We start from the raw sequence: 19895 nt of genomic DNA on the forward strand, positions 1-19895 counted from the left end.
GAGAAATAAATCCTAACTGAATCTCTACAATATCTGGACGAGATCAATGCCAAAATCCAAGAAGAAAAATAACTATGGACTGCTATATATATATATATATATATATATATATATATATATATATATATATATATATATATATATATATATATATATATATATATATATATATATATATATATATATATATATATATATATATATATATATATATATAAAGAATCTTTCCATGTCTTTAGGATGACGAGCTTGAGTGTTATGTTAGTTTTAGGCCGAGTCTTTGTTTGTGTTAATCGTACACCACGTTATTAGTTAATTCATATCATAAGGTATGGTAGATGGTTTGTTTATTTGAGTTGTAAATTAACAAGTTGTCATTCTGATTGTTATTGAATCACTGGGGTTAGTGATTGAGAGAAAGTGAGAGGGGTTCTCATATTTAGGGGGAGACCTAAATAGAAATAATCTTGGATAGAATTAAGAAGAGAGACATTGAATAATGAGTTTGTTTATCTAAGACACTTTGTACTAGTTCTAAAATAAGAGTGGATTTTCTTTCTTGGGTAGAATTCCCCCCAGATGTAGGTGTTGTATGCACCGAACTGGGTTAACAATTCTTGGTGTTTTTTATTGCTTTTACCTTAATTTATTTTTGTTGTCATGGTGTGTTTGATCTAGTTTAACAAGTTGGACAAATTATCTCCGACATTTGTTCAATATCTGTCCCCTAAAGAACAAAATTTCACAAGTAATTCACAATATTTGCATACCACGGTGTCACGACAGAAGACATCAAAACAATTTGCTCATTAGGAAATTTTGATTTTGAAAATTCAAAATTTTAATATATTTAATATATTATGTTATATATTATTTCAAACCAATTATTTTATAGTATTTTGTATATTATTAATGTTAATAAGATAAACATAAATTGTAATTTCTTTATCCAAAAATCAATCTAAATTAAATCTCATAAAATTGAATTGAATCGGATCAGATTTTTTTTAACTAATCATAAAAAATCAGACTGAATTGCAAGTAATTTTATCTTTGAATCAAATAAGTTTTTGTCTAAAAACCAATTCAAATAGCACCACAAACACATCTAATTAAGACGACTCTATATGGGACCCTTTTATAATTGTGATATGTCGTCTCTCATTTCCTATGTGGAGGGTCCCTCCAAAAGTGATTCCCTTAATAGGAATTTGGATATAGGGAACGATACATTGTAACTGCTAAAACATAATCTTGAAAGAGCAAGACATCACATGATTTAACATGTGAATACAAACACAAGAAAAATATATTTTCTTTATGACTTTAGAATACAGACTTGGGTAAAATTTCTTAGAAGCAACGGTGAGTTATACTCTATATTTGCAAAGGTTTTATAAGCAAATCTAAAATGAAAGAGTAAAAAATATTTTAAAAATTAGAAGGGATCATGGTGGAGAATTTCCATTTGAAATTTTGTGAAACAAGTGGAAAAAATCATTAAACAAGCAAATTCATTAGGAAAAAAGACAATACAAAATAAATGGTGTTGCGAGTAACACTCACTATACTACCAAACAAAAAACTTCAACAAAATTGAAGAATTAAAAATAGAGAAAATAAATTCATAAGATGAAGTTAGTGTGAGACACCCAAATCACATATGGTATGAGAAATCTTCAATCTTATCTTTTTATATATATTTTTTTCTTTACATATTCACTAACTAAAAAAATTTAAAATTGATGGGTTGGCTCCCATCAAATGATTGAGTAATGTCATTAGTTTGGTGCATCATCATTTAAGTTATAGTGGATGTTTTATCTTCTAAATATGAATGACTTACTGTTCTTAGAGAAGGAAATCACTTTTTTGTGTCATGTTATTGAACCTTTCCAAAATACTCCTCCACTTGTGCTTTTTTATTTTTTCATTGTTCTATTGGAGCTACTACTTTATCTTCTTTTATTGGGGGAGTCGGTGATTCATGACACTCATGGAAAGACATAACCTTAAACATTTCTAATTCTTCAATTTATCTATATCCTCCACGTCCTTAAAAAGTTTCTAATATCATGTTTGTAAGTAATTTAATCCCTGCATTTTCATTGATAAGAATACTCATTATATACAAGTCTGACAATGTCTATATTTGGAAGCTAATAATATACAATTATGATGTATACAAATTATAGAGATATCCTAATAATTATACTAATTATAGAGATATTCTAATACTCCCCCGCAGTTGAAGCGGGAGGTGGACGGACGCCGAGGCTGTCTCCGAAGTCTTGAAAACGCATGAGAGGAAGTCCTTTGGTAAAAATATCTGCGATTTGATGTTTCGAGGGGTTGTGGAGAACCCTGACTTGACCCCGAGCGACCTTTTCACGAATGAAATGAATGTCCATCTCAATGTGTTTCGTTCGTTGATGCTGAACTGGGTTACCTGAGAGGTAGATGGCACTAACATTGTCATAGTACACCATGGTGGCTTTATGAATAGGGAATTGTAAGTCAAGCATAAGGTTTCGTAACCAGCAAGATTCAGATACCACATTGGCAACTCCACAGTATTCTGCTTCAGCACTAGAGTGTGAGAGTGTGGGTTGTCGTTTAGACGACCAAGAAAGTAGACTGTCTCCAAGATACACGCAGTAGCCGGAAGTGGAACGTCTAGTGTCAGGACATCCGCCCCAATCTGCGTCTGTATAAGATAGTAATGAAGTAGTAGATGAGGGATAGAGATGTAAACCGTAGTGTTTTGTGCCCTGAATGTAGCGTAATATCCTGCGGAGAGCATGCATGTGGGTGTCCATTGGATTATGCATAAAGAGACAGATTTATTGAAGGCGCATATGAGATATTAGGTCGTGTGAAGGTAAGATACTAGAGGGCACTTGTAAGACTACGGTAGAGAGACAGATCCTCATACGGGACACTATGTGCAACACTCATCTTGGGTTTTGTATCAACTGGAGTTGGACAAGTTTTGCATGAAGACATGTCGACTCGTGAGAGGATGTCTTCGACATATTTCTTCTGCGTGAGGAATAAACCATGCTTAGGGCGAGTGACGATAATACCCAGGAAGTAGTTGAGATGTCCTAAGTCTTTCATAGCAAACTTGGAGTTGAGGAGAGAGATGATCAATTGCCGCAAAGCATCAAAGGAGGTGGTGAGGATGATATCATCCACATACAGTAAAAGGTAAACTAGATGATAGTCTTTCTTGTAGATGAATAGAGAGTGATCGCACTTGCTTTGGTAAAACCCAATCGATGAAGTATAGTCGGCAAACCTCTTGTACCAATCTCTAGGGGCTTGTTTGAGCCCATATAATAATTTGCAAAGACGACACACATGATCAGGATGTTTGGAATCTCTGAATCCTAATGGTTGATACATGTAAACTGTTTCATTCAGTTCACCATGGAGGAATGCATTCTTTACATCTAATTGATGAATGTGCCAAGATTTAGAAAGAGCAAGACTGAGAACAATGTGAATGGTAGCCGATTTGACAACTGGGCTAAAAGTTTCTCCACAATCAATGACAACCTGTTGACCTGCACCATCACCTACAAGTCGGGCTTTATGCCTCTCAAAGGAACCGTCAGATTTTTCTTTATGTCTAAAAATCCACATAGATCTAATAACATTAACATCAGGCGGTCGTGGTACTAAATCCCACGTCTCATTTTTAATTAAAGCATTATATTCATCATGCATGGCCATTTTCCAATTAGGGTCCTTAAGTGAAGACACTAGATTCCTAGGGAGGGGGGATTTTGTGACATGAGTGAGTAAACTATAGTATTTTTGGTTAGGTTTAAAAATGCCATGTTGACTCCTAGTGATGGATTTTGTGTTGGCTTGGGTGGTAGGTTGATAGATAGGGGGAAACTTATTTTGCAAGGTATGATTTGATTGTAGGGAGGGGAGTGATGTGTTTAGAGTATGGGTTGAATTTGATTGGGGCCGGTTTGAGGGAGTCGTGGGCCGTATTGTTTGAGGGAGTGTATTTGGAAAAGGTGTGGTGTGGGCCATGTTTGGGGAGGTGTTTGGTTTTGGAGGAGGGACCGATGAATTATTTTGGTCTTGGGTCATGATATGGTTGATGAGATAAGGGAATAAGTCATTGTCGAGAAACATGTAGGTAGTAGATTGAGGGGTGTGCAACTTTGCATAGGGAAAGGTGGACTCATAAAAAAAACATGACAACAAATGATTATTTTGTTTGTTGTCATATCGAGACACTTATAACCACGATGATTGGACAGATACCCAAGAAAGACACATGGTGTGGAGTGAGGTTGAAGTTTGCGGATGGTATTTGAGGGGAATATAGGAAAGTATAGACAACCAAAAACACGTAGATGAGAGTATGACGGGTTTTTGTTATATAACATGTAGAGAGGTGACTGAAAATTAATTGATTTACTTGCCAAAATGTTAGAAATATAGGTGGCCATTTCTAGAGCATAATGCCAAAATGAAGGAGGTAGAGATGCATGAATTAATAAAGTTCGAATAATGTTATTAATGGACCTTATTTTTCGCTCAACTTTATCATTTTGAGAGGAGGTGTAAGGACAAGAGTAACGAAAAGATATGCCATTAAGTTCACACATTTTTCGAAAATTGTTAGACATGTATTCGCCACCTGATCGCGACTTTATGAGTCTATCGGGGTACTAACTGCAAGTGCATAGTCTAATCGTGTAGTTTTAAAAGATATCGATCCCACATGGACTTAATGAATCGATATACCATTTTTCTAGGGTTACTGCGTAAAGCTAAGGCGGATGATACTTTGATGATTAGGGTGAAAAGTAAAACTAAATTTGGATCTAGATTAAATATCAAATAACACGGATATCGGTATGTAGTTCGTCGTAATTAGGGAATCAAATCTTCGTTGGTCTTTTTCTTAATTTTAAAATAAGTCTTTTCAGTAGACACTATCAATTAAAAGTCTTTTCCTCAAACTCTCGCTCTGTTGAATTAGACTATGACTTTATATTGTAACGTACGCTCTCACTATTTCGTTAAATCTAAAATCACTTTTGAAAATAATAGAATCTATAGAAACTCTTTTTGAGAAAATGCTAACCGTTTAAACATCCTCGTCTCAAACTCTCGCTCTGTTGACTTAGATTATATGATTAAACTTAAATGCTTAACTCTCGTCCTCACATTTAACTTTTAAAAATAATTTTTGAAAATGATTAGAATTTAATTAACCTTAAAAATTTCTTTCTCCCTGATTTAAAGTTAATGTTCAATTTACACTGTCCAGTTAAAAACTCAAACCGTCGTTCTATTGATTTTAACTTCTTTATGTCTTTTACTCTCGTACAAAAACCTTGGTATTAACTTTGTAAATTGAGACCAGAAAAAGAGTGACTATATTTTGAAATAAATTTAAACCAACTCAATTTTGATTCCTTTATTCCGCTTACTTTACATACCGATATCTAAATTAATTAGCCGGACATGCTAAACATGCGTAAACAATAATCATGCATAAATACGGCCATATCAAACAAACAATATATATAAACAGCGGAACAAAGCATATGTAAATTAAAACTATAAATCAATTAATTAATGAACCTGGAAAGATACTAGAAATATGGATTTTTATCTCTTAACTTCGATGCTCGAACACTCCACCACAAGCCGGTTGGATTTGTTCTTCACAATTCTCAATCAGATAGGAAAGTAAAAACAAGGAAATAAAATACTATGATCTGACGTAAGGTTAGATCCAGTAAAAATTACACAATAGTTTCCGGTGTAGAAACTATCGTGAGAAAATAAATTGAATGCTTCGGACTTTAACTAGAAAATAAAAGGAAATAAATTGCTTGAAAGTTAGAGTACTGGAAAATTATAAGGCTGTAAAAATTGCACGGAGAAGAGAGAGCTTCAATTGGATCTTTTGAGGTCTATTTATATTCACCTCCAAAATAACTGTTTCCTTGAATTGGTCTTCCGTGTGGTTCAAAGCGTGCATGAGAAAATTTAGGGGAGAACGTTCCTTCTGTTACGCACGTCAAGCCTGAAATATAGGATGAAATGTGTGACGTCCGTCACACTATGTGTTACGGTCGTAACACTAGGTTTTGGGGCGTGACGCTCGTCACATGCTTGTGGCGGTCGTCACAACCATTTTCTTTGTTCCAAACTTGGGCTGGGCTTTAGTGCTTCAGCTCGCTGCTTTTCCTAGAAAATTCTCTTTTTGCACCCCTCTTCTTTCTTTTTCACACGTGCTTTAAATAATGATACCTGAAATAAATAATAAGAAAATACCGAGTAATATCGAATAATATAAAATAAATTGACTCAAATAGCGATATAATTTAATTAAATCAAGTCTAAAAATGTGATATAGTTTCATGTTATCAAACTCCCCCACACTTAGACTTTCGCTTGTCCTCAAGCAAGATACAATGTGGAAATCGATTTAAAATATTAGCCAGATGAAATTTCCAAACACACATCAATTCGTAATAGGTTGCAAGTAAATCTCGTTTAGAAATAACCTGAGTTTAATCTTAACATCAAAAACTACCGTAACAACACTAGATAACCCCACCTTATGCAAACCAGTTCGAGTCATGCTATTATAGCTCAGCCTAGTTCTTTTACTCTTATTTCACCCGTTTTCATTCTAGCGAAATCACATTAAGCCCTTTATCTTTTCGCACACATAGTGGAGTAACCGGTTAGCGATTCTGATCCCCTTTTAGTTAGAAGTTCTGGTACATAAGTTGGATAACTTCTTTATTTAGTCTATTGCAAATTGCGGGGGATCGGACCATAGTCCGCCCTACCAAGTTCAGCACCAGAAACCGCTGAACCAACTCACAATGGATCGTTCATACCATGTTTTTGTAGGGTCCGCAACCTTTGGATTAAATGATTGGGTAAGGATCACCTAACTTAATTAGTGCATTTCCTGATTTTTAATATGTTGTTTTGGGAATCATCCACTTGTATTCATCGGCTCTCCACGTAGTTTGCTATTAAGACGGTGCCGACTTCTCGTATAAACTACTCGGGGTTACTATAGAACTAAAAGTTCAAGGGATTGGTATAATAGGTACTTATCCTGATCTAACATGCTGAGGTTTTTAGAGTGTTGGGGCGGTAATAATTTTGTCTTAATTTCACTCAAGTTTTATAAAATAGGCAATCTTTATACTTATCGAGTGTGTTGAATTTTGTTATGGCTCAAGAAAATTGAGGGGAATAGATAATAAAAATTTTCACACTAGGGACTTGACTTAAAATAATAATTTTTTTTTGAAAGGGAAATATTGAAAGGGAAATAAACATACTGAAACAAAGTTGTCCCTCCTACACTTAAATGAAACATTGTCCCCAATGTTTCAAGAAAAGCGAAAAAAAGGAAAAATAAATAAAAATGGAACCCAAACTCAATTCTGCCTGCATCCTCTTGTTCTCGGACCCGGTGATCGTTGACGTACTGCCAAGTCATCAAACCGGTTAAGCAAGTCAGTGAACCTCTGGTCGGTTATTGCATTCCTCTCTTCTTCTTGTTGCTGCATCTGACGCATCAGTTGCATTACTTCATTATTCTGCGCATGCATGGCATCAAGCCGTTGGCCTTGATGTTCAATAGCATCCATGATGTCATCATTTGTTGCAGGCCTTCTTCTTCGACGACGTCGGGAGGATGGACCAGCTACATTATCGGAAGGATTATGTGGGACTGGATGTTGTTCAGGACCTTGATCACCTTGCTCCATTTCATCAAACTCGTCTGGGGGAGGGTTTGCTTGTGTAGGCATGGTAGGTTCGGGAGCATTCAAATCGTAGATGAATCTGTTGGGGTTAGTAACATCGGTGAGCGCAATGTTGGGCATAACGACGCTTGGGACTTCGTGGTTATTCACCATAAGATAATACTTCCCGCCTACCCTATTTTTGATTAAGCGGCTGGAGCGACAATAACTTATATCCATAAACAGGGGTGGCAAAGATTGCAAATTCTGAAGTCGGTCCCCTAGATTTAAACCGAGTACGATGGTGGTTATTAATCCTCCAATCACAAAAGGTTGACTGCCTCGAGCACAAAGGGTACGGATATGGTGAAGTAAGAAAGAGGCGGCGTTTACCTTTGTATCGGCTGAAAAGATGCAGTGTAGGAAGAATAATTGTTTTACATTGACTTTGCTATTGTTGGCTCTTCCAAAGATGGTGTTTTGCAAAATACGGATAAAATACCAGATAGTGGGGTTGTGTATGTGTGAAGCAAGTAATGCATCCCAATTGGTGGTTTCCACACCGGATATTTTTCCAAAAAGGTTGAATGCGTTCGTGTTCCATTCTGAGTTTGGAGGGATTCTTGGGTGGACGTCGTCTCCTACAGGGAAATGTAGCATGGCACTCAACTGGTCCTGAGATAGTGAGTACTCAGTGTTGAACATACGGAATTTTGCGACACCGGTTAAGTACTCGTCCTCACCGGTTGGAGTGGAGTATGAATAAGAGCTTAAAAACTCCAAGGTGAGTGATGGGTATGTTGGGTGATTATGTGTGCACAGAAAAGTTAAATCGGATAGCCGAAGTAGCCATTGCACACCTTGAAGTAATCCTAATTCTTGTAAGCAATTTAAATCTGGGTACCTGGTAGATATGACACCGCGTTGCTGGAACCGAACGAACTGCTCCCGTTGATAGTTACTATCTTCAGATCGGAAAATAATATTTCCGAATTGCACTTCTTGATGTTGGTTCTCCGCCATATTGATCGGTAGGTAGAAAAAAGGAGAAAGGAAAAGAGGAGGAAATGTTTTTGTATAGAATGGTTTGTTGGAATGATGTGGTGTAGGAAGAAATGTAGAGAAGGTATTTATAGGAAGAGTTTTGAAATTGGGAAGAGGAGTAGGTGAGAAAAAAATTAATGTGGATGAAGGTGAGTGGAATGGAGTAAAGAGGTGAGTTGAATGGGGATAAAAATGAATTAAAATGGGGAGTAACGGTCATGACCATAACGGTCAACAACATTTACGAGGAAACAAGCTGTCACGCTCATGTTCCTCAAGGGTCATGACCATAATGGAGTAATGTTTGGTCTTTTCCCAAAAAGAGTGTGTGCTAGGATCTTGTGGAAATAACGAAAAGCTGGGTTATGTATGTTTCCAGAAAGAAACTCATGTTCCTCAGGGTCGTCATTTCCCGTCAAACTTCCCCAAAAATGCTCAAGCTCTCAATATTCAAAGAGGTCTTCTTGGCTCATGGTGAATGTGTCAAAAGAAGTGGGGAACCCTAAGAGGTTAGTAAATTCTCTAATGTTATACTGATACTCCATATTGAACATCCTGAATTGAATGAAACCTCAGTTTATTCCTTTTCCATGGTTCGGTAAATAAATCAGGGAGCTAAGGAATTCTAGAGTTAGCCTCCGGTAAGTAATAAATTGTCTCCGAATAGGAGTGGTTTCCCACCCTATTTGACTCAGCAGATATAGGACACTATCTCTTAGCCCAAGAACGGTCATTGCACAATCATCAGCATAAAAATTTGGGTGCATCTCTCTCTCAGCAAGTTCTTCAAATTTTTGTCTCTGAGCTCTCCCTCGGAATTTGATACCCATGCGATCAATATGTCCCATCAGGTTAGTGTTAACTAAAGAAAAGAAAAACAAGAATTTAGTCAGGATTTGGCCAGATGCCGAAGGAAAAAATAAAGAAAAATTTAATAAAATAAAGAATGAAAACTGAGTAAAATCCAAAGAATAATCAAAGAAAAATAAAAATTTGTGGGTTGTCTCCCACGAAGCGCTTTGTTTAATGTCGCAAGCTCGACATAAAACTATTAAATGTTAATCTATTAATTTTGGAGACAATACGTCTAAGTTCAGGACTTGCGAGTCTTCATTGTTTTCAGCATAATGGTAATGTTTTAGACGCTTCCCGTTTACGATAAATGATTCAATAGATTTTCCTTTAATTTCTACAGCCCCACTAGTAAAGACATTAGTGACTTGGAAAGGGCCAGACCACCTAGAGCGTAGTTTTCCTGGGAATAACTTAAGTCTAGAGTTAAACAATAGGACTACATCGCCTTGTTTGAAAGTTTTCCTTGATATACGTTTATCATGCCATTTTTTCGTTCTTTCCTTGTAGATTTTGGCATTTTCGTATGCATCTTGTCTAAGTTCCTCTAATTCGTTTATATCTAGGATTCGCTTTTCACCGGCGGCCTTATAGTTTAAATTTAAATTTTTAATAGCCCAATAGGCCTTATGTTCTAACTCCACCGGGAGGTGACACGATTTACCATAAATAAGCTTAAATGGGGTTGTTCCTATGGGAGTTTTGTAAGCGGTTCGATATGCCCACAAAGCTTCGGGTAATTTTGATGACCAGTCTTTCCTCGATGTAGCGAGTGTTTTTTCCAATATCTGTTTAATTTCTCTGTTAGACACTTCCACTTGTCCACTAGTTTGAGGATTGTAAGGTGTTGCTACTCGATATTTTACACCATACTTAAACAATAATTTTTTGAGTATCTTAGATATGAAATGAGATCCACCGTCACTGACGACTATTCTTGGGACACCAAATCTTGGAAAGATTATATTCTTAAAGAGTTTAATTACTACTCGTGTGTCGTTTGTTGGAGAAGCTATAGCCTCAATCCATTTGGATACGTAGTCAACCGCTACGAGTATGTATTTGTTACCAAAAGAAGGTGGAAAAGGTCCCATGAAATCTATTCCCCACACATTGAAAATTTCTACTTCCAAAATGCCTTTTTGTGGCATTTCGTCACGTCTAGATATGTTTCCTGTGCGTTGACACCTATCTCATTTCTTGACAGCGGTATGTACATCCTTCCATATGTTTGGCCAATAAAGACCGGCTTGCAGGATTTTAGAGCAGGTCTTGGATGTACTTGCGTGTCCACCATAAGGAGCGGAATGACAATGTTGGATTATACTTTCTACCTCTTCTTCAGGTATACAGCGACGGAAAATACCATCGGAGCCTCTTTTGAAAAGTAAAGGGTCGTCCCAGTAATAATGTTTTATGTCATGGAAGAATCGTTTCTTTTGTTGGTAGGATAAATCAAGTGGAACCACTCCGGCGGCTAAATAATTGACAAAATCAGCGTACCACGGTGTAACGCATACAACCAAGGTGGTCTCTACCTGTTCGTCAGCTCTATTTTCTTCCAAATTAGCTATAAGTTTATCGTACGAGAAATCATCGTTGATCGATGTTCTTTCCGGTTCCAGGTTTTCGAGTCTAGAGAGGTGATCTGCTACTACGTTTTCAGTTCCTTTTTTATCTTTGATTTCCAAATCAAATTCTTGTAGCAACAAGATCCACCTTAGGAGTCTAGGTTTAGCGTCCTTTTTTGTTAAGAGGTACTTAATGGCAGCGTGATCAGTGTAAACGATTATTTTAGCTCCGACCAAGTAGGAACGAAATTTATCTAGTGCAAATACTACTGCTAAAAGTTCTTTCTCGGTCGTGGCGTAATTCATTTGCACTTCATCTAGAGTTCTACTCGCATAATATATGACGTGAAGTTTTTTATCCTTTCGTTGTCCTAAAACAGCGCCTACGGTGTAGTCACTTGCGTCACACATTATTTCGAAAGGTTCATTCCAATTCGGGGTCTGCATTATGGGCGCGGAGATCAATGCTTGTTTAAGTGTTTGAAATGCTTCTAAACATTTATTGTCGAAGATGAATTCAGCGTCTTTCATTAATAATCCGGTTAAAGGTTTAGTTATTTTAGAGAAATCTTTAATGAATCGTCGGTAAAAACCGGCATGTCCTAAGAAGCTTCGTATTTCCCTCACAGTTTTCGGAGGTTGAAGGTTTTCGATTACTTCTATTTTGGCTTTGTCTACTTCAATTCCTCTATTTGATATGATGTGTCCTAAAACAATTCCTTCTTGTACCATAAAGTGTCATTTTTCCCAATTAAGTACTAGGTTTACTTTTACACATTGTTCTAGAACTCTTTCTAGGTTCTCAAGACATTCTTCGAAACTTTGCCCGCATACGGAAAAGTCATCCATAAAGACTTCCATGATGCTTTCGAGAAAATCGGCGAATATTGCCATCATGCACCTTTGAAAGGTTGCAGGAGCATTGCACAAGCCAAACGGCATTCGTCGATAAGCGAAGGTACCAGAAGGACATGTGAACATTGTCTTTTCTTGGTCATCAGGATGAATCGGTATTTGAAAGAAACCTGAGTAACCGTCCAGATAGCAGAAATGAGAATGCTTGGCTAATCGTTCTAACATCTGGTCTATGAATGGTAAAGGAAAATGATCTTTTCGAGTTGCTTTGTTTAGCTTTCTGTAGTCAATGCACATTCTCCATCCCGATTCAATTCGTTTGGTTATAGTTTCTCCTTTTTCATTTTCGATCACTGTTATACCTCCTTTCTTTGGTACTACGTGTACAGGGCTAACCCATTGGCTATCGGATATAGGATATATGATACCTGCCTCTAATAATTTCTTTACTTCCTTCTTCACTACCTCCCTCATGATCGGGTTTAGTCTCCTCTGATGTTCCCTAGAAGTCTTACAGTCTTCTTCTAGCATGATGCGGTGCATACAAATAGAAGGACTTATCCCTTTAAGATCGGTGATGTTGTATCCTAGTGCGGTTGGATATTTTCTTAAGATATGTAGGAGTTTTTCGGTTTCAAGTTTTCCTAGGTCTGCATTGACTATTACTGGTCGTTCAAGTTCTAAGTCTAGGAACTCATATCTCAGATTTTTGGGAAGTGTTTTCAGGTCGAGGGTTGGTTTCTTAAGGCATTGCGTAGGATCTGATGTTATTGCTAAACATTGGTTCAGTCTGTCTTCTACATGATAGTCGGATAATTTGTCATTTTCTAATTTTGTTTCTTTTATGCATTCATCGATGATATCCATGAAGTAACATGTGTCTTCTATTGCAGGTGCTTTCAAAAATTTGGAAAGAATAAACTCAATTTTCTCTTCTCCTACTTCGAAAGTGAGTCGTCCTCGTTTTACGTCTATGATAGCACCGGCGGTTGCTAAGAAGGGTCTTCCCAATATAATGGGGGTAACTTCATCTTCTCTTATGTCCATAATTATAAAATCGGTGGGGATGTAGAATTGACCTATGCGCACGGGAACATTTTCAAGAATTCCTACGGGATATCTAACGGAACGATCTGCTAATTGCACAGACATTTTAGTTGGTCTTAATTCTCCCATTTCAAGTTTCTTGCATATGGACAAAGGCATAACACTGATACCGGCTCCTAAATCGCATAAAGCTTTGTCTATGACAAATTTTCCTATATGACAGGGTATAGAAAAACTACCAGGATCTTTAAGTTTAGGAGGCATATTTTGGATTATTGTGCTGCACTCAGCAGTGAGTGTAACGGTTTCGCTATCTTCAAGCTTCCTTTTATTAGATAAAATTTCTTTTAAGAACTTAGCATATGAAGGCATCTGTGTAATAGCTTCTGTAAAAGGAATTGTGACGTTTAATTGTTTCAGTAGGTCAACAAATTTTTTAAATTGGCCCGTGTCTTTGGTTTTAATTAGCCTTTGAGGATAAGGGATAGGTGGTTTGTAAGGCGGCGGAGGTACATAAGGTTCTTTTTTCTCTACGGTTTCCTTATTACACTCTTCCTTTTCCTTAGGTTTACCTTCTTCCTCAGTTGACTTTTTAGAGTTTTGGTTCTCAATCCTTGGGTCAGATGGTCCTTCTACCTCTGTACCACTTCGTAATATAATTGCATGAGTGTGGCCTTTCGGGTTAGGTTGGGGCTGTCCAGGAAATGTACCAGTTGGGGCAGCAGTATGCGCTTGTTGTTGAGCTACTTGCGAGATTTGTGTTTCCAGCATTTTGTTATGGGTAGCCAGGGCATCTACTTTACTTGCTAGTTATTTAATCTGTTCGCTGGTGTGTATATTCTGGTTTAAGAACTCTTTATTGGTTTGCTGTTGAGAAGCTATGAAGTTCTCCATCATGATTTCCAAGTTGGATTTCCTAGGAACGTTATTGTTAGGTGTAGATGGGGTCGGCTTTTGATATCCTGGAGGTATAGTTGGAGCTTGACTGGGAGCTTGACCTGGTGCGTATAAAGAATTATTACTTTTATATGAAAAATTAGGATGGTTCTTCCAGTTTTAGTTATAGGTATGCGAGTAAGGATTTCCTTGAGCATAGTTCACCTGCTTTGTTTGGATTCCTGTTAGGAGTTGGCAATCCGTAGGCGTGTGACCTTGAATTCCACAGACTTCGCAATTTTGAGTTACGGCAACCACGGTGGCTGAAGGTGATACATTTAAACTTTCAATTTTCTGGGCAAGAGCATCCACTTTTGCATTAACATGATCAAGGCTACTTATCTCGTACATGCCACTTTTCGTTTGAGGTTTTTCTACCATTGTTCGGTCGCTTCCCCACTGATAATGATTTTGGGCCATGCTCTCGATAAGTTGATAAGCGTCGGCGTAAGGTTTATCCATAAGCGCACCACCGGCGACGGCGTCTATTGTTAACCTTGTTTTGTACAAGAGACCATTGTAGAAGGTGTGAATTACTAACCAGTCCTCTAAACCATGGTGTGGGCAAAGTCGCATCATGTCCTTGTATCTTTCCCATGCTTCGAAAAGAGACTTGTTGTCTTTTTGCTTAAATCCATTTATCTGGGCTCTCAACATAGCCGTTTTGCTTGGAGGAAAATATCTGGCAAGAAAGACTTTCTTCAACTCATTCCATGTGGTGACTGAGTTGGAAGGAAGAGACTGAAGCCATCTTCTAACTTTATCTCTTAACGAGAAAGGAAAGAGACGAAGTCGAATTGCCTCTGAAGTGACACCATTAGCTTTAACAGTATCAGCGTATTGGACAAATACAGATAAATGAAGGTTTGGATCCTCGGTAGGATTTCCAGAAAATTGATTATGTTGGACTGCCTGCAACAACGAAGGTTTAAGTTCGAAGTTGTTCGCTTCAATTGCGGGTGGGGCAATACTCGAATGCGGCTCATCCTGCGATGGAGCAACGTAATCTCGAAGAGCACGAGCTGGTTCGGCCATCGCTGGTATCGAAGGAAGGAGATTTTTGATATCAGGAATTTCGATTGGAGGAAGATTGTTTCTAACACGATACTCCCGAATTCATCGTAATAATCGGAGATATCGTTCAACGTCGTTGATTCGTAAGTAGTACGGCTCGCCTTGTGAGCGAGTGTGTGGCATACAAATCAACGAAAAAGAAGGGAAAAAATAAAAATTGCCTTAGTCTCTACGGCGTAACAGGAGAGTTACGATATCGACTAAATAAAAGTCCCCGGCAACGGCGCCAAAAACTTGATCGCGACTTTATGTGTCTATCGGGGTACTAACTGCAAGTGCACAGTCTAATCGCGTAGTTTTAAAAGATATCGATCCCACAGGGACTTAATGAATCAATATACCGTTTTTCCAGGGTTACTGCGTAAAGCTAAGGCGGATACTTTGATGATTAGGGTGAAAAGTAAAACTAAATTTGGATCTAGATTAAATATCAAATAACACAGATATCGGTATGTAGTTCGTCGTAATTAGGGAATCAAATCTTCGTTGGTCTTTTTCTTAATTTTAAAATAAGTCTTTTCAGTAGACACTATCAATTAAAAGTCTTTTCCTCAAACTCTCGCTCTGTTGAATTAGACTATGACTTTATATTGTAACGTAAGCTCTCACTATTTCGTTAAATCTAAAATCACTTTTGAAAATAATAGAATCTATAGAAACTCTTTTTGAGAAAATGCTAACCGTTTAAACATCCTCGTCTCAAACTCTCGCTCTGTTGACTTAGATTATATGATTAAACTTAAATGCTTAACTCTCGTCCTCACATTTAACTTTTAAAAATAATTTTTGAAAATGATTAGAATTTAATTAACCTTAAAAATTTCTTTCGCCCTGATTTAAAGTTAATGTTCAATTTACACTGTCCAGTTAAAAACTCAAACCGTCGTTCTATTGATTTTAACTTCTTTATGTCTTTTACTCTCGTACAAAAACCTTGGTATTAACTTTGTAAATTGAGACCAGAAAAAGAGTGACTATATTTTGAAATAAATTTAAACCAACTCAATTTTGATTCCTTTATTCCGCTTACTTTACATACCGATATCTAAATTAATTAGTCGGACATGCTAAACATGCGTAAACAATAATCATGCATAAATACGGCCATATCAAAAAAAAATATATATAAATAGCGGAACAAAGCATATGTAAATTAAAACTATAAATCAATTAATTAATGAACCTGGAAAGATACTAGAAATCTGGATTTTTATCTCTTAACTTCGATGCTCGAACACTCCACCACAAGCCGGTTCGATTTGTTCTTCACAATTCTCAATCAGATAGGAAAGTAAAAACAAGGAAATAAAATACTATGATCTGACGTAAGGTTAGATCCAGTAAAAATTACACAATAGTTTCCGGTGTAGAAACTATCGTGAGAAAATAAATTGAATGCTTCAGACTTTAACTAGAAAATAAAAGGAAATAAATTGCTTGAAAGTTAGAGTACTGGAAAATTATAAGGCTGTAAAAATTGCACGGAGAAGAGAGAGCTTCAATTGGATCTTTTGAGGTCTATTTATATTCACCTCCAAAATAACCGTTTCCTTGAATTGGTCTTCCGTGTGGTTCAAAGCGTGCATGAGAAAATTTAGGGGAGAACGTTCCTTCTATTACGCACGTCAAGTCTGAAATATAGGATGAAATGTGTGACGTCCTTCACACTATGTGTTACGGTCGTAACACTAGGTTTTGGGGCATGACGCTCGTCACATGCTTGTGGCGGTCGTCACAGCCATTTTCTTTGTTCCAAACGTGGGCTGGGCTTTGGTGCTCCAACTCGCTGTTTTTCCTAGAAAATCCTCTTTTTGCACCCCTCTTCTTTCTTTTTCACACGTGCTTTAAATAATGATACCTGAAATAAATAATAAGAAAATACCAAGTAATATCGAATAATATAAAATAAATTGACTCAAATAGCGATATAATTTAATTAAATCAAGTCTAAAAATGTGATATAGTTTCATGTTATCACCACCATTATCACATTGAATTGTTTTGATTTCTCGTTGAAATTGTGTTTTAATGTAAGCTTTTAGCTTTTGGAAAATAGGATAAACTTGAGATTTTTGTGAAATAGGGAATGTCCATAATTTTTTTGAATAGTTATCCAGGAATAGAACATAATATTTGTGACCTGTTGAGCTTAAAACGGGAGATGTCCATACATCACTATGTAGAATATCAAATGGCAACAATCTATTATTAAGGGAATTAGTGAAAGATAATTTGATGTGTTTACCAAGAGAACATGAATTACAAAAATATGAATGTAATTTACTGGAGTTTTTACATTCGGCCAATTTATTTTTGCGAAGAAAAGACAAAACATGTTCGCCCGGATGTCCTAGACGATTATGCCAAATAGATGGTGATAAAACTGCAAAGGTGGATGGATGCTTGGCTTTATTTTTGGTCATGTGGTTGGTAATGAGGTAAAGGTCACCTTGGCTTTCACATCTCATGATAGGAATCCCCGTCTGGAAGTCCTTCACAGAAAAACCAAATGGGTCAAATTCAATTGAAACATTGTTATCTGTAGTAAATTTACGAACCGACACTAAGTTTTTAATTAGATTTGGAGCATGAAGCACATTGTTTAGGACAAGAGGTGGTGAGGGTTATCTAGATGTGTACTACCAAGACCATAAATTGGAACAAAATGACCATTTCCAGCAATGATTTTATTATTTTTGCTAAATTTAAAATAAGACGAGAGATTACCTTGCAAGGATGTCATGTGAGAGGTGGCTTCGGTGTCCATGTACCAAGAGGGGTCTGGCTGAGCAAGATTGAGGGTGCTGAAAGAACTTTCAATGTCAGTAGGGTTGGAAGTATTAACATTGAAAGCAGCCTGCTGAGGTTTGGGCCCAAGAATTCCACTTTGTTGGGGGCTTAGGACCATTATTTGGTCTATTCCAATTTGAGGTTGGGTAAGGGCAAGGTGGGTAATTCCAAGGACCCCATTGTTGCCAAGGCGGGTAATTTCATGGCTGCCACTATTGCTGTTATTGCTGCCCGCGATTTCCTCTTCTGAAATTTCGACTGCCACGATTCAGTTTCTTTCCTCTATGACGGATATTTCTATGGAGATAGTCGGTAGTTTGAAGCATAGGATGACGGTTTGGGTGCAGGTTCGGTGGCCGGAGCTTTGGCCATGAGAGCGGCCGAAACAGAGGAGGTGTGTCATTCGTGAGCGGCACGCTGCAACATGGTTGATTCCTCGAGTTCCAGCTGTGATCGTGCTGTGGCGAAGGTGAGGAGAGGGTCGTGTTGCTGTATATAGGTGACAAACCCAATGTATGCATCAGTGAGACCATATATCATTTTAAGCACCAGTCGTGTGTTAGTGACCGGAGAGTCGACGTTGGCGAGTTGATCAGATAGAGTTTTGAGGCGGTTGCAGTATGCTTTTGTCAATGGAAAATCTTCCAGGTTTGTGTTGCTGAATTGATTTTCTAATTGTACAACACGTGAATGCTTGTTATCATGAAACATAGCGGCGATGCGCTTCCATCATTCTTCGGCAGTGTCATCGACGACGAGGGTTGATTGGAGAATATCCAGCAAGACAGTTGCATACATCCATTGCAGTACCACCGTATCAAGCTGATTCTAAAGTTCAGAATCGTTAGCTTAAGGTCTGTTGATGTTTGTATGGCCTGTGCATCTGATGACGGGATGATGTGATCAAGTACGTTGTGAACACGTGCTTGCACCTTGAAGAGGGCAGACTATGAGAGGTAGAGATTAAAATCATTTTCCAACGTCACCAGGATTATGGTTTTGGCGTTGTTGATGGCGAATACGGAGTGGAAGTTGGGTTTTTCCATATGAGGAGGGTTGGTTTGAGAGGCTGATGAAGTGTCATAAGAAGTTTGGGAATGGGAGTTTGTATCTGTCATGGTAAAATAGAGGATTAGCGGCAGCGAGAAGGGTTTAGGTTAGGATCGTGACAAAACTAATACCATGTAAGTAATTTAATCCATGTCTTTTCATTGATAAGAATACTCATTATATACAAGTATGACAGTGTCTATATTTGGAAGCTAATAATATACAATTATGATGTATACCAATTATAGAGATATCCTAATAATTATACTAATTATAGAGATATTCTAATAATGTTTAGGATTATTTCAAGGGGAAATTGTAGAATTTAACTTTTTAATGTATATCCAACAATATAGTTGATCATGTCAATTCAATATCATTTTTATCTCATTTATGCTTCATGTTGTTGAACACATTTAATTTAAATTATTCTTTGTCACTTTCAGAATTAGTGTACCATCTTTCAAGTTGATATTACATCTACTGGTTAACACAAATGATCTTCCAAGGATTAATGGGATGTCATCATCTTCTGGCATTTCTAACACAATAAAATTTACCATAGAGATGAATTTGTCAACTTTGACCAACACATCTTCTACAATCCCATAAGGATGCTTGGTAGAATAGTCAACAAACTAGAGGTCATCAATGTGTTGTTTGTTGTTCTAATACCCAATTTGTTGTAAATAGATAACAACATCAAACTTACACTAGCATCAAGATAAACACGAGATTTCTTAAATGTTCTATATCCAGTGGTACAAGGGATGGTGATACTTCCAGGATCCTTGCACTTTATGAGTATATTTATTTGTAATATGAAATTGCATTGCTTGGACAATCTCACAGTTTCATCACCCAATGCCCTCTTTTTATAGATGATATATTTTAGGATTAAATAGTCTTTTGGTCTCTG

At 37.1% G+C, this 19895-nt stretch overlaps 1 non-coding gene across 1 annotated transcript; it reads left to right on the top strand.

The window, feature by feature from the left end:
• Positions 1-14612: 14612 nt before the first annotated feature.
• LOC127124630 (small nucleolar RNA R71) lies at positions 14613-14719 on the top strand. Its single transcript, XR_007804100.1, has one exon. It is a non-coding gene; the product is annotated as a small nucleolar RNA R71 (small nucleolar RNA).
• The last annotated feature ends 5176 nt before the right edge of the window (positions 14720-19895 follow it).

Source organism: Lathyrus oleraceus, chromosome 2, assembly GCF_024323335.1.
Source record: "Lathyrus oleraceus cultivar Zhongwan6 chromosome 2, CAAS_Psat_ZW6_1.0, whole genome shotgun sequence".
Classification (NCBI taxonomy): domain Eukaryota; kingdom Viridiplantae; phylum Streptophyta; class Magnoliopsida; order Fabales; family Fabaceae; genus Lathyrus; species Lathyrus oleraceus.